The sequence below is a fragment of the Galeopterus variegatus genome, unplaced genomic scaffold, assembly GCF_000696425.1.
Source record: "Galeopterus variegatus unplaced genomic scaffold, G_variegatus-3.0.2 Scaffold1331, whole genome shotgun sequence".
Taxonomy (NCBI): Eukaryota; Metazoa; Chordata; class Mammalia; order Dermoptera; family Cynocephalidae; genus Galeopterus; species Galeopterus variegatus.
Window position 1 is genome coordinate 89,672 of NW_007727442.1, and position 13,997 is coordinate 103,668.

The following is a 13,997-nucleotide window of genomic DNA, read 5'->3' on the forward strand; positions in this document are numbered from 1 at the left end:
CCTGCGTTCCAACCCCTCCGACCCAGGCCTGGCCAGCACACAGCAGGCATACCCTCTCCCATTTTCCACCTTCTGACTTAGGATGTGAGACAGTAGACCACCCTGTTAGTGTGCTGTGTGGATTTGATGAGTAAGTTCGTGCAATTCCGAGCACGATGCCTGGCAGATAGAAAATGCTCAGTAAGTGTTAGCTGTCCTGAGAGCATTTCTCTTCCATGTGCTCTTCTGCCCTCTCTTTGGAATCCTGTCCTTCCCGGGTCAGGCCTCGGGGGTCCAACCTCCAGGTGTGTGGGCCTGTGCCTCCCATCTCCATCTGTGTGGCTCTGTCCTGTGTGGTGTCTCCAGGTGGCTGCCTCAGTTCCCAGCACTCAGAGCCACTATTGCAGAGTGTCTGCAAGTGCGCACGTTTGAGAATCCCACTCTGCAGCTCCTGAGAGTCTTTGGTGCATGCTAATCCCTCTCCTTGAGTGCTTGTACTCCTTTTCTTTCTTCTTTTTCCCTCTAACTTCTGATCAGGGTCTTCTTCCTTCCTTCGGTTGCAGTTTGGGGGCAGCCAAGTGCCCCAGAGGCTCAGTTCGGTCACCCCATCTTGTCCCTGCATCCCCAAAGTGTGTTGTCATCTCTTCCTGCCTGTGGTTTTCTCTCCTCCTCCCTCGTCAGTCAGGGCCTCTGGGCAGAGGCAAACCAATGAGTAGGGTCTTCCATGCTCTAATGCACACTTGTCCCCCCCACGAGCGGGGCGACACGAACCTCAGGGCAGAGTTTCTCCAGGTGGTGGGAGTCAGGGAGGTGGACACCATTGCTGCCCACAGCGCCTGCCTCCGTGAGCAGCTGGGGCCCTTTCTCAGGGGGCCCTGCAGGCTCACAGGTGAGGCAGCCCCCTTCTGCCAGCCCTGGGGGAAGGGCAGACCCTCTGTCCCTTCTCTCCAGAGACCTGCCAGTCCTGGCCGTGTCCCCGCTGAGGGGCCTTGCCAGAGGCAGAGGGGAGAGCGATTTGGGGGCCGCAGAGGCTGCGGCGTGCTCATGGCCCCCTAGCTCTTCTTTCTGTTAATTTTTCTAAGTGGTTATTGCTGCCTCACAAGAAATTGATTTTTTAAATATTTGTCTGGCACCTAGCCCCTGCTACTAAATGCTGCGGAAGTATAACTGAGTCATTTCTTTTTCTCTCGATGGACAATCAGACGTCCTCTGAGCAGTGATAACCTTGTCTTCTCCACTCCTGCAGTCATATATCTTACTAGTATTTCAAGTCATAATTTTGGCCAGAACATTGAGAACTACATCGAATAAAAAATGATTGCAAGCATCCTTGGGGTATTGCTTATTTTGATAGGAATTCCTCCCGTGCGTGAGGACATGTGCGGTGGCCTTGAGACAGATCATTCTTACTCTGTTAAGGAAGGATTCTTCTTTTCCTAGTTTTAAAAAGTCCTGGAAGAATCTTACGCAAGCATGTTACCCAGCTCCTTTGCAACTTCACAGAGATCACCACTTTTTTTTTTATTGTATCTATTGGTTTGATTTATTATATAATTTCTTTTTCTAATATTAAATTGTACTCAAGTCCTGGAATAATCTGCACTTGGCCGTGGTAGGCTGTGCTTTTAATATATTTTAAATTATATTTTCCAGTTTCTACTTTAGGATTTTTGCATGTGAGATGTGTTTTACTTTTATGTATTTTGGTATCAGAGTTATTTTGACTTTTCCTCTTTTTCTTCATCCTGGAACAGTTTATATAACATAGGGAGTGTTTACTTCTCAACAAAATTAAAAAAAAAACAAACTCAGATGTAATTTTTCCTGACTTGAGAAGATTTTCAGGTACTTTTAAAAAATTGCTGCTCAGTTTTTTAAATCTTATTCCATTCTTTTCCTACCTTTTCTTAAATCAATACTGATAAATTATCTTTTTTCAATAAAATACTAGTTTGACAAAGATTTTAAAAATGTATTCACTTTGCTTTCAGTTATACAAAGTATTTTGTTATTTTTATCTCGTCTTATTTGTTGCTATGTGGCTTTTCTCAGTTGTAATTTTATTTGAATCTTTCTAGATTACATTTGCCAGTCATTTATATTTTTTTAGTCTTTTCAAAGAATTCTCTTTTTTTGATACAATGGTTACCACATCTATTTGTGTATTTCCCAGTTAACTAATTCTGTCCTTACCCTAATGACATTATTATCCCTGATTTTTCCTTGAATGTTTTCTTTCTTTTTTTCCCAATCTTTTTTAGTCTTTTCAAAGAATTCTCTTTTTTTGATACAATGGTTACCACATCTATTTGTGTATTTCCCAGTTAACTAATTCTGTCCTCACCCTAATGACATTATTATCCCTGATTTTTCCTTGAATGTTTTCTTTCTTTTTTTCCCAATCTTTTAAAATAATGAAATTATTTTTAATGCTTTTAATTTACTTCTGAGGACAACTTTCATTAATACCTGCATATCTGAGGTATGTAATGTTCTTCTCATTTTCTTTAAAATTTACTATCTTGTATTTCATTGATCAGGAGAGTGTTTTCAAATCAGAGTGATTTAGGTAGGGACTTTTGCTTAAATGTTTACTATTAAGTTTGAGTTTCTTTGGGTCTAAGTAGGAGAATGTGGCCTGCTAATTTCTTCTTTGGAGAATTAGTTGATGTTTTCTTTGGGATCCAGTATATAATCCTATATTTATAATTGTTTCAGGAATGTTCTAAGAGGTGTAGTCTTTGTTTGCCACAGCATTTAGGTAACAGCTAATAATTTAGTAATTGCAATTGTATTGCTTAAGTTATCTTGCAAGACAACATGACCTAGTGGAAAGAGCAAATGTTTTAGAATCCAGATCAACCAGGGTTCAAATCCAGGTCTTATTATAGCTAGTGCATGATCTTATACAGATCACCTAACATCTAACCTCCGTCGTTATCTACCTCTCATTGTGGTGGGAAGTAAAGCACCTTAACACTGTGCCTGGCCTGCGGTTCATCACAATAAATCATAGCTATCATTACTTTCTTCCTATGTGATCTGCTGTTGACTGATAGTACCTCAAAGTCTTCTCTCTTAGCTCAGGAAAAGTCTCGTTATTGCACCTGAGAATACCTCTCAGATACTCATGTTTTTCTTCCTTGTGAAATTCAACTCTCCAGTCTCTGTCTTTCATCTCTTACTTGCCTCTGTCTTTGTTTCGAGTAAGTTAGGGCTGGAGGCTATTAGTATATCTCCGCTGCTGTTTCTCCTGCTATTTATTTATCATATCATATGCCCTTATAATACATACCCAAAACATTAAAATGAAAAAGGATGGCAATACGGGGCGTGAGCAAGTCAGGATATAACACAGTCCCAAAAAGTAGAAATGAAAAAAGATGAATAAGAGCAGGTATGAATGATGCTCCTAATATTTTCCACACTGTGAGGGATGCTCTGAGCACCATTGTCACCTCCGAGACCATCCTAGGCAGCATCTGATTTCCCTGCTTCTTAACTTCTGTGGTACATCCCCCTTTAGAACAGACATGCTCTGAGTCCTTGCCTGTCTCTGCTCCCAGATAAACTCTGATTTCCCAGGGGACAGGGCTGATGTCCTTTCTGTTCACTCCAATATCCCCAGGGCCTCACACAACGGCTACCACGTAATGGGTTCGGGCAAACGTGTTGACTTGAATTAGAGAGTGCGGTCTCCCACCAGTGGATCCCGAGCAGACTTTGATGTTGCTGGAGCATGGCTGGGTCCCGGCCTCTTCTGCTCATGAGGCCGGGTCCTTTTCCTTCCCCTCAAGTCCCAGCCTCACGTCTTCTCACCTCATCATCCCATGTCTGTACAGACTTTCGTTTGTGGAGCTGTTTTCGTCTAGTGGACCTAGCACAAGGCAGGTATTTCTTGAACTTTCTTCTCACTCTGGTGCTGAATAGTTTGGGGGAGTTAATTTTTTCTTTTTCTTCAAGTATTCAGGATAATGCTTCTCTTGGCTTTTGGAGGAGCCCTATTTTTCCTCTAGTTTTCAGTTCTTAGCATGGAGACCATGGGTCCCAGGTGGGGCCACCATCAGCAGATGCAGGTGTCATTGACCACCTTTTCTTCTCACCTGGGTTTCAGAATATTCCAGTTGTGGGGTTCCTAGTGTCGTTTCTGATATCCAGTAAGTATTAAGTAAAAAATGCCAGACAGAGTTTGATTTTTTTTTTTCTGCTTTCATTTGCCAATTCAGAAGAATTTATGGTTATACCCATGTTCAAGGAGCAGTATTTTAAAAAACACTAGCTCCCAACACATATTGTGCCTGGGTTCCTGCAGTCTCCACCCTGGTTAGAGCACTGCATGGAAGGAGGCTGGATCCTGCAGCCCCCACTGTGCGCATGACTGGCTGATACTGGAACCGCTGCCCGTGCTCTCTGCTGGGGTTGTGCCTACAGCTGCAGGTGGAAAGAGGGGCTCCAGGAAGGGAGAGGAAAGGGGTGACAACAAGGGGGACAAGATGCTGGACTTCCTAGCAACCCAAGCACACATGGTCAGGAGCTGGTTGCCTGGGTGTTAAGGTTTTGCAGAGCCTGGGTCTCCGAGCTTGGGCAGACGGTGTNTTTGTTATTTTTATCTCGTCTTATTTGTTGCTATGTGGCTTTTCTCAGTTGTAATTTTATTTGAATCTTTCTAGATTACATTTGCCAGTCATTTATATGTTTTTAGTCTTTTCAAAGAATTCTCTTTTTTTGATACAATGGTTACCACATCTATTTGTGTATTTCCCAGTTAACTAATTCTGTCCTTACCCTAATGACATTATTATCCCTGATTTTTCCTTGAATGTTTTCTTTCTTTTTTTCCCAATCTTTTAAAATAATGAAATTATTTTTAATGCTTTTAATTTACTTCTGAGGACAACTTTCATTAATACCTGCATATCTGAGGTATGTAATGTTCTTCTCATTTTCTTTAAAATTTACTATCTTGTATTTCATTGATCAGGAGAGTGTTTTCAAATCAGAGTGATTTAGGTAGGGACTTTTGCTTAAATGTTTACTATTAAGTTTGAGTTTCTTTGGGTCTAAGTAGGAGAATGTGGCCTGCTAATTTCTTCTTTGGAGAATTAGTTGATGTTTTCTTTGGGATCCAGTATATAATCCTATATTTATAATTGTTTCAGGAATGTTCTAAGAGGTGTAGTCTTTGTTTGCCACAGCATTTAGGTAACAGCTAATAATTTAGTAATTGCAATTGTATTGCTTAAGTTATCTTGCAAGACAACATGACCTAGTGGAAAGAGCAAATGTTTTAGAATCCAGATCAACCAGGGTTCAAATCCAGGTCTTATTATAGCTAGTGCATGATCTTATACAGATCACCTAACATCTAACCTCCGTCGTTATCTACCTCTCATTGTGGTGGGAAGTAAAGCACCTTAACACTGTGCCTGGCCTGCGGTTCATCACAATAAATCATAGCTATCATTACTTTCTTCCTATGTGATCTGCTGTTGACTGATAGTACCTCAAAGTCTTCTCTCTTAGCTCAGGAAAAGTCTCGTTATTGCACCTGAGAATACCTCTCAGATACTCATGTTTTTCTTCCTTGTGAAATTCAACTCTCCAGTCTCTGTCTTTCATCTCTTACTTGCCTCTGTCTTTGTTTCGAGTAAGTTAGGGCTGGAGGCTATTAGTATATCTCCGCTGCTGTTTCTCCTGCTATTTATTTATCATATCATATGCCCTTATAATACATACCCAAAACATTAAAATGAAAAAGGATGGCAATACGGGGCGTGAGCAAGTCAGGATATAACACAGTCCCAAAAAGTAGAAATGAAAAAAGATGAATAAGAGCAGGTATGAATGATGCTCCTAATATTTTCCACACTGTGAGGGATGCTCTGAGCACCATTGTCACCTCCGAGACCATCCTAGGCAGCATCTGATTTCCCTGCTTCTTAACTTCTGTGGTACATCCCCCTTTAGAACAGACATGCTCTGAGTCCTTGCCTGTCTCTGCTCCCAGATAAACTCTGATTTCCCAGGGGACAGGGCTGATGTCCTTTCTGTTCACTCCAATATCCCCAGGGCCTCACACAACGGCTACCACGTAATGGGTTCGGGCAAACGTGTTGACTTGAATTAGAGAGTGCGGTCTCCCGCCAGTGGATCCCGAGCAGACTTTGATGTTGCTGGAGCATGGCTGGGTCCCGGCCTCTTCTGCTCATGAGGCCGGGTCCTTTTCCTTCCCCTCAAGTCCCAGCCTCACGTCTTCTCACCTCATCATCCCATGTCTGTACAGACTTTCGTTTGTGGAGCTGTTTTCGTCTAGTGGACCTAGCACAAGGCAGGTATTTCTTGAACTTTCTTCTCACTCTGGTGCTGAATAGTTTGGGGGAGTTAATTTTTTCTTTTTCTTCAAGTATTCAGGATAATGCTTCTCTTGGCTTTTGGAGGAGCCCTATTTTTCCTCTAGTTTTCAGTTCTTAGCATGGAGACCATGGGTCCCAGGTGGGGCCACCATCAGCAGATGCAGGTGTCATTGACCACCTTTTCTTCTCACCTGGGTTTCAGAATATTCCAGTTGTGGGGTTCCTAGTGTCGTTTCTGATATCCAGTAAGTATTAAGTAAAAAATGCCAGACAGAGTTTGATTTTTTTTTTTCCTGCTTTCATTTGCCAATTCAGAAGAATTTATGGTTATACCCATGTTCAAGGAGCAGTATTTTAAAAAACACTAGCTCCCAACACATATTGTGCCTGGGTTCCTGCAGTCTCCACCCTGGTTAGAGCACTGCATGGAAGGAGGCTGGATCCTGCAGCCCCCACTGTGCGCATGACTGGCTGATACTGGAACCGCTGCCCGTGCTCTCTGCTGGGGTTGTGCCTACAGCTGCAGGTGGAAAGAGGGGCTCCAGGAAGGGAGAGGAAAGGGGTGACAACAAGGGGGACAAGATGCTGGACTTCCTAGCAACCCAAGCACACATGGTCAGGAGCTGGTTGCCTGGGTGTTAAGGTTTTGCAGAGCCTGGGTCTCCGAGCTTGGGCAGACGGTGTATGCTGTTCATGGTGTGTGCTGTTCACACCTCTTCCTGACGCTTCCCGGCAGGAGCCTCTGAGAGCACAGCCTGCACAGACACTGTCTGCTTTGCTGCAGCTGTGCTTTGTACACGCTTCCTCGGGTTTGTTCAAGTGGAGGATGTCTGTCCTTTCAGCTTTTAGGACTGCTGTGAATTTTTGTCCTTTTCTAATTTCGTGGGTACTTTAATGGGCAGTTGAGAGAAGATACCTTAGAAATTGTCATCTTCATTCCTCTTAATCCTAAAGTCAAGATTATTCATCAGCTATTGCTTCCGTCTTCTCAAAATGTGCTCACTCCCTACCATATTTCAAGCCAAAACTATTCTCTGAAGGTGAGAAAATACCTTGCAACTGTTGGAGTAGAAGGTGGGGTTGATAACGGCGGAGAGGGTCTGGGAGGCCCAACAATCGGCCTCAACCCACCCCGTCCTCTTACCAGGTTGACTCCACCACAGGAAAGAGTTCAAGGGCAGAGTCACAGTAGAAAGTGAGAACAGGTTTAATGTAATGAATAAGAGGTACAGATTTCACAGAGAGAGTGCAGCCCAGCTCCAGGGACTGAGCAAGGCCTGCACCAAGTTTAATACAAAAATAAGAAATACACACGGACAAAGTTCAGGCTGGCTCTAGAGTGAACAGCAGCCTGCTAAAGGCAAGTTTGATATGAAAAGAAAGCAATACGCACCTCAGGTGAAGTGCAGGTTGGCTCTAGGAGACTGAGCAGCAGCCCCTCTGTCTTCCAGGATTCCACTTTTATAGTTGTGCTATCTATACATATTCATGATATCTAATGAATATTCAGCTAAGGGGTAGTTCCCAGTTATGTAACCTAGCCTTGCACATGCTCAGTTGGTCTCTTTGAGAACATGCTCATTGATCAAATTCCATCACATGCATGGAATATATTCAAATATATTCTGTGCTCTCTAGTGCCTCCAGTGTGAGGTCATTCAAGAGGTAATCTCCTTTTAAGTGAACATGCTTGGCCAGTGAGCTGGCCCCTGTGGTCTCAATTTCCACATGCTCGTACTGAAAATGGATGCCACAGGCCACAGCAACTCAGGACTTAGGGGCTGAGCTTGAGTCCCAGGGAGTGCCCTGAAACCAGATCCCAGGGGACTGAGCACCTCCTGTGGCAGGGTTTGATGCTGTTGAGATGCCTGGTTCTGTCCTGCCCTGATGGTTTCTCTTTTCTGAGGATCCCTGGGGGAGACGTGTGCATAGGAGCAGTTGGAATGAGAAGTGAAGTGCCCCTTTATACTCTGCCTCGCTTCCACATCCCCATGCGGAAAAGAAGCTGGGGTAACATGACCAGGCCTACTCTGAGCAGACCACCCTGGATGAACCTTCCCCATACATGAGAAACGCAGCCAGGGAATAGGCTTCAGCTCTCAGCAGGAATGTTTAACACATCCTGGGAGCTGGCCCTCTCCGATTCAATCCTGCTCTTTGGAGGACAGAGGGAAGGGTGACCGTGGGAGTACCAGGAGGTGCCTGCCTCCAGCAGCCCCCACCTTCACCCCACGCCCCATTGATTGTCTGAGTCTGCTATGGTCAACTGACATTTCCCATTCTAATATAAAGTGTGAATAGAAGCATCTTTTCCATTTTCATTGTTCTGGGTTATATAATATGCGTAAAAATGCTGTGCTTTTGTTCAGCTCCCATGGGAAACGGGCCTCCTGGGATACTGGGCTGCTACAGGCAGATGTGCTGCTCTGGGTTGTCTGAGCCTCTTTTCTGCTTTCACTGGCCAGGAGAGGACAGTTCAGGAACTAGGAGAGGTTCAGGAACAGAACCAGACGAAGCCAAGACTGTGTGAGTTCTTTTAGAGTAAAGGCAGAGCTGTGGTGTGGCACTCAGTTACTTAAGCATCTCAGACTTAGGAAGACCCTATGTTGTGCCACCAGTAGCCACTGGGTCTGTATTAGAGACTGAACCACGAGAAGCCATCAATTCTTCCTGCCCTGGGTGGAGATGTTGATTTCGATACATTTCTATGGCTTTGCTTGATGGGTAGTGGTGCTGGCCATCTGGATATGTCAAAGAGAAGCTGGAAAGTGCTTCCTTTAAGTGAAAAGGTGAAAGTTCTGTACTTACTATGGAAAGGAAAAAATATGTATGCCGAGGATGCAAATACCCATGGTAAGAATGAATCTTCTATCTGTGAAATTGTGAAGAAAGAAAGAAAAAAATATAGTTTGGCTGTCACATCTCAAACTGCAACAGTGACGGCTACAGTATGTGATAAGCGCTTAGTTCAGATGGAACAGGAATTAAATTAGTGGGTGGAAGACATGGATAGAAACACGTCCCAACTGACAGCAATGTGTTGCACCAGATTAACTTAGTCTTATTAATTTAAACTTTATCATAGGTATGTATAGAAAAAAATAGTACAGTCAGCCCTCCATGTTTTCAGGTTCTGCATCCGTGGATTCAACCAACCATGGATCAAAATTATTTGGATAAAAAACCAATAAAAATAACAACACAGCAATAAAAATAATACAAATAAAAATAATACAGTATAACAACTATTTACATAGCATTCACATTGTATTACGTGTTATGCATAATCTAGAGATGATTTAAACTATGTGGGAGGATGTGCACAGATTATACGCAAATACTACACCATCTTATATCAGGGACTTGAGCATCCTCAGATTTGTGTATCTGCCCGGGGTTGGGGAGGGGTGTCCTAGATCCAATCCCCCGAGGACGATGAAGAATGACTGCATATACGGTAGTCCCCACTTATCCACATTTTCAGTTACTTGCAGTCAACTGTGGTCCAAAATATTAAGACCATATTCACATAACTTTTATTACAGAGCATATTCATGTAACTTTTATTACACTATAGTGTTAAAATTGTTCTATTTTATTATTAGTTATGGTTATTAACCTCTTACTTTGCCTAATTTATGAATTAAACTTTATCTTAAGTAGGTATGTATAGGAAGAAACAGTACATCTAGGGCTCAGTACTACTTGGGGTTTCAGGCATTCACTGGGGGTCCATGGATAAGGGGGAATGCTGTGGTAACAAAAGAAAAGCAGAATGACTGTACTAATGTCACACAAAATGGACTTTAAATAAAAAAGGTTACAACAACGAAGAAGGGCAGTATATATTAATAAAAAGTTCAGTAGAGCAAGAAGATATAGCAATTACAAACATTTATGCACTTAATGAGAGACCATCAAAATACGTGGCACAAAAACTGACAGCAATGAAGGGAGAAATAGACAATTTTACAATAATAATTGGAGACATCTATTTACTTTCAAGATGGGTAAAACAACCAGACAGAAGATGAGTAAGGAAACAGAGGAGTTGAACAGCACTAGAACTAGAAGACATGTGCAGCACACTCTACCCACAAATGCAGCACACACACTCTTCTCAATTGCACATGGGACTTTTTCAGGATCGACCATATGTTAGACAATGAACTAAGTCTCCATTGATTTAAAAAGATGGGTATCAAGTATCTACTCGAGGATGAAATTAGAAATTAATAACAGAAGGAAAACTGGGAAATTCACAAATTTATGGAAATTAAACAACATGCCCTTAAGCAACCAACAGATCAAAGAAGAAATCACATGACAAGTTAGAAAATACTTAGAGACAAATCAAAATAAAACCATAATGTAACATTCCAAAATGTATAGGGCACAAAGAAAGCATTTGAAGGAGAACTAACAGCAGTCCTTGTCAAAAATTTCCAGAAAATGAATAGGAGGGGATACTTCCTAACTGATTCTTAGAAACCAGCATTACCTTGACAACAAAGCCAGGCAAAGACACTATAAGAAAAGAAAACTATATGGGGCCGGCCTGGTGGCGCACTGCTACAGTGCGCCGCTTGGGAGCGTGGTGGCGCTCCCGCCGAGGATTCGGATCCCACATACAGACCGGTTCCCGCTCACTGGCTGAGCGAGGTGCGGGCGCAACACCGAGGGTTGTGATCCCGTTGCCGGTCCCGGTCTCGTACGGGTGCGACACTGAGGGTTGCGATCCGTTGCCGGACACGAAAAAAGACAAAAAAAAAAAAAAAAAAAAGGAGAAAAGAAAACTATAGATCAATATCCTTATGAATACTGATGCAAAAATCCTTAACAACATACCAGCAAACTGAATTCCACAGCATATTAAAATTGTATACCATGACCAAGTGGGACTTATTTCTGGAACGCAAGAATGATTCAAAATATAGAAATCAGTCAGCGTAATACAGAACATTAACAGAATCAAGCGGGGAGAATTACATGATCATCTCAGTGGATGCAGAAAAAGCATTTGATAAAATGTAACACCCTTTCATGATAAAAACACTCAACAAACTAGGAATAGAAGGAAACTACCTCAATGTGATAAAGCAGCATATGAAAAACCCACAGTGAACATCGCAGTCAGTAGTGAAAGATGGAAAGCTTTTCTGCTAAGATCAGAAACAAGACAAAGACGCCTGCTTTCTCTGCATATTACTAGAAATTTTAGCCAGAGCAATTAGGCAAGAAAAAAAAAGGCATCCCAATTGAATAAGAACAAGTAAAATTCCCTGCTTACAGATGATAAGATTTTATAGGCAGAAAACCCTAAAAATTCCATAAAAAAACTATTAGAACTAATAAATAAATTCTGCAAAGTAGCAAGATACAAAGTCGACAGATAAAATGAATTACATTTTCATACACTAACAACAGATAATCTGAAAAGGAAATTAAAAAAACAATTTCATGATGATAGTATCAAAAAGAATAAAATACATAGGAATTAACTAAGGAAGTGAATGACTTATGCAATGAAAACTGCAAAACATTGCTGAAAGAAATTAAAGAAGGCATAAGTAAATGGAGACATATCCCACATTCATGGGTTGGAAGATTTAACATTGTTCAGATGTCACACTATCCAAAGTGATCTGCAGATTCAGCACAATAACTATCAAAACCCCAGTGATTTTTTTTTGTGTGTGGCAAAAACAGTAAAACCTGTCTTTAAGTTCATATGGAATCTCAAAGGATCCTGAGTAAAATAATCTTGACAAAGAACAAAGCTGGAGGACTCACACTTCCTGATTTCAAAACTTACTATAAGTCTATGTCAATCAAAACCAGTGTGGTACAGTCACAAAGACAGACATATAGACCAATGGAATAGAAGAAGGAGCCCAGAAATAAATCCTCACGTGTATGGTCAAATGATTTTTGACAAGAGTGCCATGACCATTCAATGGGAAAGGACAGCCTTTTCAACAAATGGTCCAGGGAAGACTGGATACCCCCATGCTAAAGAATAAAGTTAGACCCTTTCAGAACACCATACACAAAAATTAACTGAAAATGAATCAAAGCTCTAAATGTAAAACCTAAAACTACAAAATTCTTAGAATAAAACACAGGGCAAAAGCGTTATGACACTGGATTTGGCAATAACTTCTTACACATAATACCAAAGGCACAGGCAACTAAAGAAAAAATAGACAATTTAGACTTCATGAAAATAAAAAATTTTGTGCATCAAAAGACACCGTCAACAAAATAAAAAACTCATAGAATGAGAGAAAATATTTGCAAATCATATATGTGATATGGGATTAATACCCAGGATATATAGAGAACTCCTAAAACTTAACAACAACAAACCAAAGAACCCAATTCAAAAATGGGCAAAGGACTTGAATAGACATTTCTGCAAAGAAGATATACAAATGGCCAATAAGCACATGAAAGACGGTTTAACGTCACCAGACATTAGAGAAATGCCTATCGACGCTACAATGAGATACCACTTCACACCCATTAGGTAGTATCAAAAACAAACAAACAAACAAACAAACGGAAAATAATAATTGTTGGCATGGATGTAGAATAAGTGGAACCATTGTGCACTGTTGGTAGGAATGTGAGATGGTGTAGCTGCTGAGAGAAACAGTATAGTGAACCCTCAAAAAGTTAGAAATAAAACTACTTTATGACCCAGCAATTCCACTTCTGGGTAAAAACCCAAAGGAATTGAAAGCAGGGACTTGCAGAGATATTTGCACACCAGCGTTCATGGCAGATGATTCACAATGGCTGAAATGTGGAAGCAACCCAAGTGTCCGCCAGTGGATGAATGGGTCAGCAAAGTGTGGAGTGCACACAGTGGAATATTATTCAGCCTTAAAAAGGAAGGAAAATTTTTAGGGTATTTGTTTTTTTCACTTTCTATTTTATTTATTTTATTTTAAAAATAAATCTTTTTGTGTGTACTTAAGGTGTACAACATGATGTTATGGGACGTATATAGATAGTAAAAATCTTACTATAGTGAAGCAAATTAACATGTTCATCATCTCACGTAGTTGCTCCGTTTTACGTGGCAACTAAAATCTATTCTTTTAGCATGAATTCCGTGTACAGTACAATTTTGTCACCTGTGGTCCTTGTGTTGTACGTCAGATCGCTAGACTTATTCTGACACATGTTACAACGTGGATGAACCCTGAAGGCATTATGCTAAGTGAAATAAGCCAGTCACAAAAAGACAGATACTGTGTGATGCCACTTTTATGCGATATTTAGAGTAGTCAGATTCATAGAGACAGAAAGTAGAATGTTGGTTGCTAGGGGCTGGGGCTGGGGAATGGGGCATTATTTAAATGGGTGCAGAGTTTCGGTTTCACAATATGAAGAGTTCTGGAGATGGATGGTGGTGATGGTTGTACAACATTAGGATGTATTTAATACCCTTGAATTAGGGCTGGCCTGTTAGCTCAGTTGGTCAGAGCACAGCCTTATAACACCAAGGTTACAGATTCATATCCTTGTACCAGCCAGCCACCTAGAACAAACAAACCAAAAAAACACTGAACTGTATGCTTAAAAATGTTTAAGATAGGGCCGGCCCGGTGGCACACTGGATAGTGCGCCGCTTGGGAAGTGCGGCAGCGCTCCCGC

At 41.6% G+C, this 13,997-nt stretch overlaps 1 protein-coding gene across 1 annotated transcript in view; it reads left to right on the forward strand.

The window, feature by feature from the left end:
* CALN1 (calneuron 1) overlaps positions 1-13,997 on the forward strand; it is a gene marked incomplete at its 5' end in the record, with an annotated part of 239,514 nt that overhangs the window by 43,280 nt on the left and 182,237 nt on the right. The gene's annotated exons all lie outside the window — the stretch shown is intronic.